Genomic DNA, 6,000 nt, shown 5'->3' with positions numbered 1-6,000 from the left:
GTAAAACAATTCCGAAGGCCAGTCCTCGGACGCATTCTTTGGGGTTCCGGATAGGTATCCGGTCCCGGCGATGCGCCATACTTCAGCTCCGCCCACTTGGTATATAGACCCCTCTTGAGAATGGGGCACCAGGCAGAATAACCTCTTCCACAGCGCGAAATGAGCCTCAACGCCTAAAAATAGCTCGCAAAGGGCGACGAAACCCGCAATATGCAATACGGAGGCGGGCGTGAGATTGTGCAGTTGGAGGCCGTAGAACTCTAGAAGCCCGCGGAGAAATGGATGAATTGGAAATCCCAGTCCCCTTATTAGATAGGGGACGAGGCACACCCGCTCTCCTTTAGAAGGATTGGGGGTGCTCTCCGCTTGTTTTCCGCCATTGTAGGTGGCGAGACTGGCTCGGACCGGGACCATGTATGCCTGAGGGAGAAATCCCTTGGCCTGAAGCGACACTAACTCGCTATGCAGGATGGTGCAACTCTCCCAGTCCCCGGGTTTGGGACCGGAGGGGCGAGGGGAGGAGCTGCGACGGCTGGTCATGTTGGAATGGACCTTTGCTGGAAGTGCTCAGATGATAACTCGCGGAAAGGAGAAGATGTGGTTTGGACCTAAATCCCCATCCCGTTAAATAGCCGGCTCGTTTGTACAGCTAGGGGTGTGGATGTAAAAACGCCCCGGCTTTTCGCATTTGTTTGACATGTGAAAGACGGCCATTATTGGGCGTGGAAGCCGAGGAGCACTACATTACAAAAATCGGACATTATTCCTACAGGTACACAAGATTTGGAGAAGAACCCTCCTTGCAATGCCGAACAATCTGCGCGCCGGACTCGTCATCATTGAAGCCTGGTTCGGGGGCTACAGGGAGTCCTGGATTAGGGGGTGTTCGGGTAGCCGGACTATACCTTCAGCCAGACTCCAGGACTATGAAGATACAAGATTGAAGACTTCGTCCCGTGTCCGGATGGGACTTTCCTTGGCATGGAAGGCAAGCTTGGCGATGCGGATATTCAATATCTCCTACCATTGTAACCGACTCTATGTAACCCTAACCCTATCCGGTGTCTATATAAACCGGAGGGTTGTAGTCCGTAGGCAATCAACTCCATATACAACAATCATACCATAGGCTAGCTTCTAGGGTTTAGCCTCCTTGATCTCGTGGTAGATCTAATCTTGTACTACCCATATCATCAATATTAATCAAGCAGGACGTAGGGTTTTACCTCCATCAAGAGGGCCTGAACCTGGGTAAAACATCGTGTTCCCTGCCTCCTGTCACCATCCGGCCTAGACGCACAGTTCGGGACCCACTACCCGAGATCCACCGGTTTTGACACCGACAATAGTCAAAAGGTCTTCGCAAATTATGTCGTGGCTCGCGCTTTAGTTCTACTGTTTAGATATGTTTCTAGAGAAAATTTAGTTGGCAGTTGATAGTAGCAATTATGCGGACTAGGTCCGTAAACTGAGGATTGTCCTCATTGCTTCATAGAAGGCTTATGTGCTTAATGCACCACTCAGTGTGCTGAACCTCGAACGTCGTCTGCGGATGTTGCGAACATCTGACATACACATTTTGATAACTACGTGATAGTTCAGTTAAACGGTTTAGAGTTGAGGCACCGAAGACGTTTTGAAACGTCGCAAAACATATGAGATGTTTCGAGGGCTGAAATTGGGATTTCAGGCTCGTGCCCATGTCAAGAGGTATAAGACCTCCGACGATTTTCTTAGCCTGCAAACTAAGGGAGAAAAGCTCAATTGTTGAGCTTGAGCTCAGATTGTCCGAGTACAACAATCATTTGAATCGAGTGGGAGTTGATCTTCCAGATGAGATAGTGATGTTTCTCCGAACTCATTACCACCAAGCTGCTAGAGCTTCGTGATGAACTATAATATATCAGGGACATATATGATGATCCTTGAGATATTCGTGATGTTTGACACCACAAAAGTAGAAATCAAGAAGGAGCATCAATTGTTGATGGTTGGTGAAACCACTAGTTTCAAGAAGGGCAAGGGCAAGAAGGGATACTTCATGAAACGGCAAATCAGTTGCTGCTCTAGTGAAGAAACCCAAGGTTGAACCCAAACCCGAGACTAAGTGCTTCTGTAATAAGGGGAACAGCCACTGGAGCAGAATTACCCTAGATACTTCGTAGATGAGAAGGCTGGCAAGGTCGATAGAAGTATATTGGATATACATTGTGTTAATGTGTACTTTACTAGTACTCCTAGTAGCACCATGGTATTAGATACCGGTTCGGTTGCTAAGTGTTAGTAAACTCGAAATAAAAGGTTGCGGAGTAAATGGAGACTAGCTAAAGGTGAGCTGGCGATATGTGTTGGAAGTTTTTCCCAAGCTTGATGTGATCAAGCATCGCATGCTCCCTCTACCATCGAGATTGGTGTTTGCGTTGAGCATAGACATGATTGGATTATGTCTATTGCAATACGGTTATTCATTTAAGGAGAATAATGGTTACTCTGTTTATTTGAATAATACCTTCAATGGTCTTGCACCTAAAATGAATGGTTTATTGAATCTCGATCGTAGTGATACACATGTTCATGCCGAAAGATATAAGATAGTAATGATAGTACCACCTACTTGTGGCACTGCCACGTAAGTCATATCGGTATAAAACGCATGAAGAAGCTCCATGTTGATGGATCTTTGGGCTCACTCGTTTTGAAAAGTTTGAGACATGCGAACCATGTCTATTGGTGTATATGCATCAAGAAACTCCATGCAAATGGACCGTTTGGACTCACTTGATTTTGAATCACTTGAGACATGAAAATCATACCACATGGGCAAAATGACTGAAAGCCTCGTATTCAGTAAAATGGAACTAGAAAGCAACTTGTTGGAAGTAATACATTTTGATGTGTGCAGTCCAATGAGTGCTGAGGCGTGTAGTGGATATCGTTATGTTCTTACTTCACAGATGATTTGAGTAGATGTTGAGTATATTTACTTGATGAATCACGAGTCTGAATTATTGAAAGGTTCAAGTAATTTCAGGGTGAAGGTGAGAGATCGTCGTGACAAGAGGATAAAATATCTATGATATGATCATAGAGATGAATATATGAATTACGAGTTTGGCACAGAATTAAAACATTGTGGAAATTGTTTCACAACTAATACAGCCTGGAACACCATAGTGTGATGGTGTGTCCGAACATCATAACTGCACCCTATTGGATATGATGCATACCATGATGTCTCTTATCGAATTACCACGATAGTTTATGGGTTAGGCATTAGAGACAACCACATTCACTTTAAATAGGGCACCACGTAATTCCGATGAGATGACACTGTATGAACTATGGTTTAGAGAAACCTAAGCTGTCATTTCTTAAAAGTTTGGGGCTGCGACGCTTATGTGAAAAAGTTTTAGGCTGATAAGCTCGAACCCAAAGCGGATAAATGCATCTTCATAGGACACCCAAAACAATTGGGTATACCTCCTGTCTCAGATCCGAAAGCAATAAGGGATTGTTTCTAGAATCGGGTCCTTTCTCAAGGAAAAGTTTCTCTCAAAAGAATTGAGTGGGAGGATGGTGGATACTTGATGAGGTTATTGAACCGTCTCTTCAACTAGTGTGTGGCAGGGCACATGGAGTTGTTCCTGTGGCACCTACACCAATTGAAGTGGAAGCTTATGATAGTGATCATGAAACTTCAGATCAAGTCACTACCAAACCTCGTGGGATGACAAGGATGCGTAATACTTCAGAGTGGTACGTAATCCTGTCTTGGAAGTCATGTTGCTAGACAACAATGAACCTACGAGCTATGGAGAAGCGATGGTGGGCCTGGATTCCAAAATGGCTCGAGGCCATATAATCCGAGAGAGGATCCATATATGAAAACAAAGTGTAGACTTTGGAAGAACTACTTGATGGTCATAAGGTTGTTAGGTACATATGGATTTTAAAAGGAAGACGGACAATGATGGTAAGTATCACCATTAAGAAAGCTCGACTTGTCGTTAAGATGTTTTCCGACAAGTTCAAGGAGTTGACTACAATGAGACTTTCTCACTCGTAGCGATGCTAAGAGTCTGTTGGAATTATATTAGCGATTACTGCATTATTTATGAAATCTTGCAGACAGGATGTCAAAACATTGTTTCCTCGACGATTTTCTTGAGGAAAGGTTGTATGTGATACAACCGGAAGGTTTTGTCAATCCTGAAAGATGCTAACAAGTATGCAAAGCTCCAACAATCCTTCTAAGGACTGGAGTAAGCATCTCGGAGTTGGAATGTATGCTTTGATGAGATGATCTAAGATTTTGGGTGTATATGAAGTTTATGAGAAACTTGTATTTCCAAAGAAGTGAGTGGGAGCACTATAAAATTTCCGATGAGTATATGTTGTTGACATATTGTTGATCGGAAATGATGTAGAATTTCTAGAAAGCATATAGGGTTATTTGAAAAGTGTTTTTCAATGGAAAACCTGGATTAAGCCACTTAAACATTGAGCATCAAGATCTATAAGGATAGATCAAAACGCTTAATGGTACTTACAAATGAGCACATACCTTGACATGATCTTGAAGGTGTTCAAGATGGATCAGTCAAACAAGGAGCTCTTGCCTGAGTTGTAAGGTATGAAGTTAAGACTTAAAGCTCGACCACGGCAGAATAGAGAGAAAGGACGAAGGTCGTCCCCTATGCTTAGACATAGGCTCCATAGTATGCTATGCTGTGTACCGCACCTGATGTGTGCCTTGCCACATGTCTCGCAAGAGGGTACAAAGGGTGATCAAGGAGTGGATCACCAGACAGCGGTCAAAATTGTCCTTGGAGAAAATAAGGACACATTTCTCGATTATGGAGGTGATAAAGAGTTTGGCGTAAAGGAATACGTCGATGCAAGCCTTAACACCTATCCGAATGACTCTGAATAGCAAACCGGATACGTATAGTGGAGCAACCATTTGGAATATCTCCAAGTGGAACGTGGTAGCAGCATCTACGATATGACATAAAGTTTTGCAAAGTACATACGGATCTGAATGTTGCAGACCCGTTGACTGAAACCTCTCTCACAAGCATAACATGATCAAACCCAGAACTCTTTGGGTGTTGGTCACATGGGGATGTGACCTTTAGTGTTAATCACATATCAATGTGAACTAGATTATTGACTCTAGTGCAAGTGGGAGACTGTTGGAAATATGCCCTAGAGGCAATAATAAATTGATTATTATTATATTTCCTTGTTCATGATAATCGTTTATTATCCATGCTAGAAATGTATTGATAGGAAACTCAGATACATGTGTGGATACATAGACAACACCATGTCCCTAGTAAGCCTCTAGTTGACTAGCTCGTTGATCAATAGATGGTTACGGTTTCCTGACCATGGACATTGGATGTCGTTGATAATGGGATCACATAATTAGGAGAATGATGTGATGGACAAGACCCAATCCTAAGCCTAGCACAAGATCATGTAGTTCGTATGCTAAAGCTTTTCTAATGTCAAGTATCATTTCCTTAGACCATGAGATTGTGCAACTCCCGAATACCGTAGGAGTGCTTTGGGTGTGCCAAACGTCACAACATAACTGGGTGGCTATAAAGGTACACTACAGGTATCTCCGAAAGTGTCTGTTGGGTTGGCACGAATCGAGACTGGGATTTGTCACTCTGTGTAAACGGAGAGGTATCTCTGGGCCCACTCGGTAGGATATCATCATAATGTGCACAATGTGATCAAGAAGTTGATCACGGGATGATGTGTTACAAAACGAGTAAAGAGACTTGCCGGTAACGAGATTGAACAAGGTATCGGGATACCGACGATCGAATCTCGGGCATGTATCATACCGATAGACAAAGGGAATTGTATACGGGATTGATTGAATCCGCGATATCGTGGTTTATCCAATGAGATCATCGTGGAACATGTGGGAGCCAACATGGGTATCCAGATCCCGCTGTTGGTTATTGACCAGAGAGTTATCTC

The sequence above is a fragment of the Triticum dicoccoides genome, chromosome 5A (assembly GCF_002162155.2).
Source record: "Triticum dicoccoides isolate Atlit2015 ecotype Zavitan chromosome 5A, WEW_v2.0, whole genome shotgun sequence".
NCBI classification, from domain to species: Eukaryota; Viridiplantae; Streptophyta; class Magnoliopsida; order Poales; family Poaceae; genus Triticum; species Triticum dicoccoides.
The sequence above is the reverse complement of the archived record's forward strand: the minus strand, read 5'-3'. Positions refer to the sequence as shown.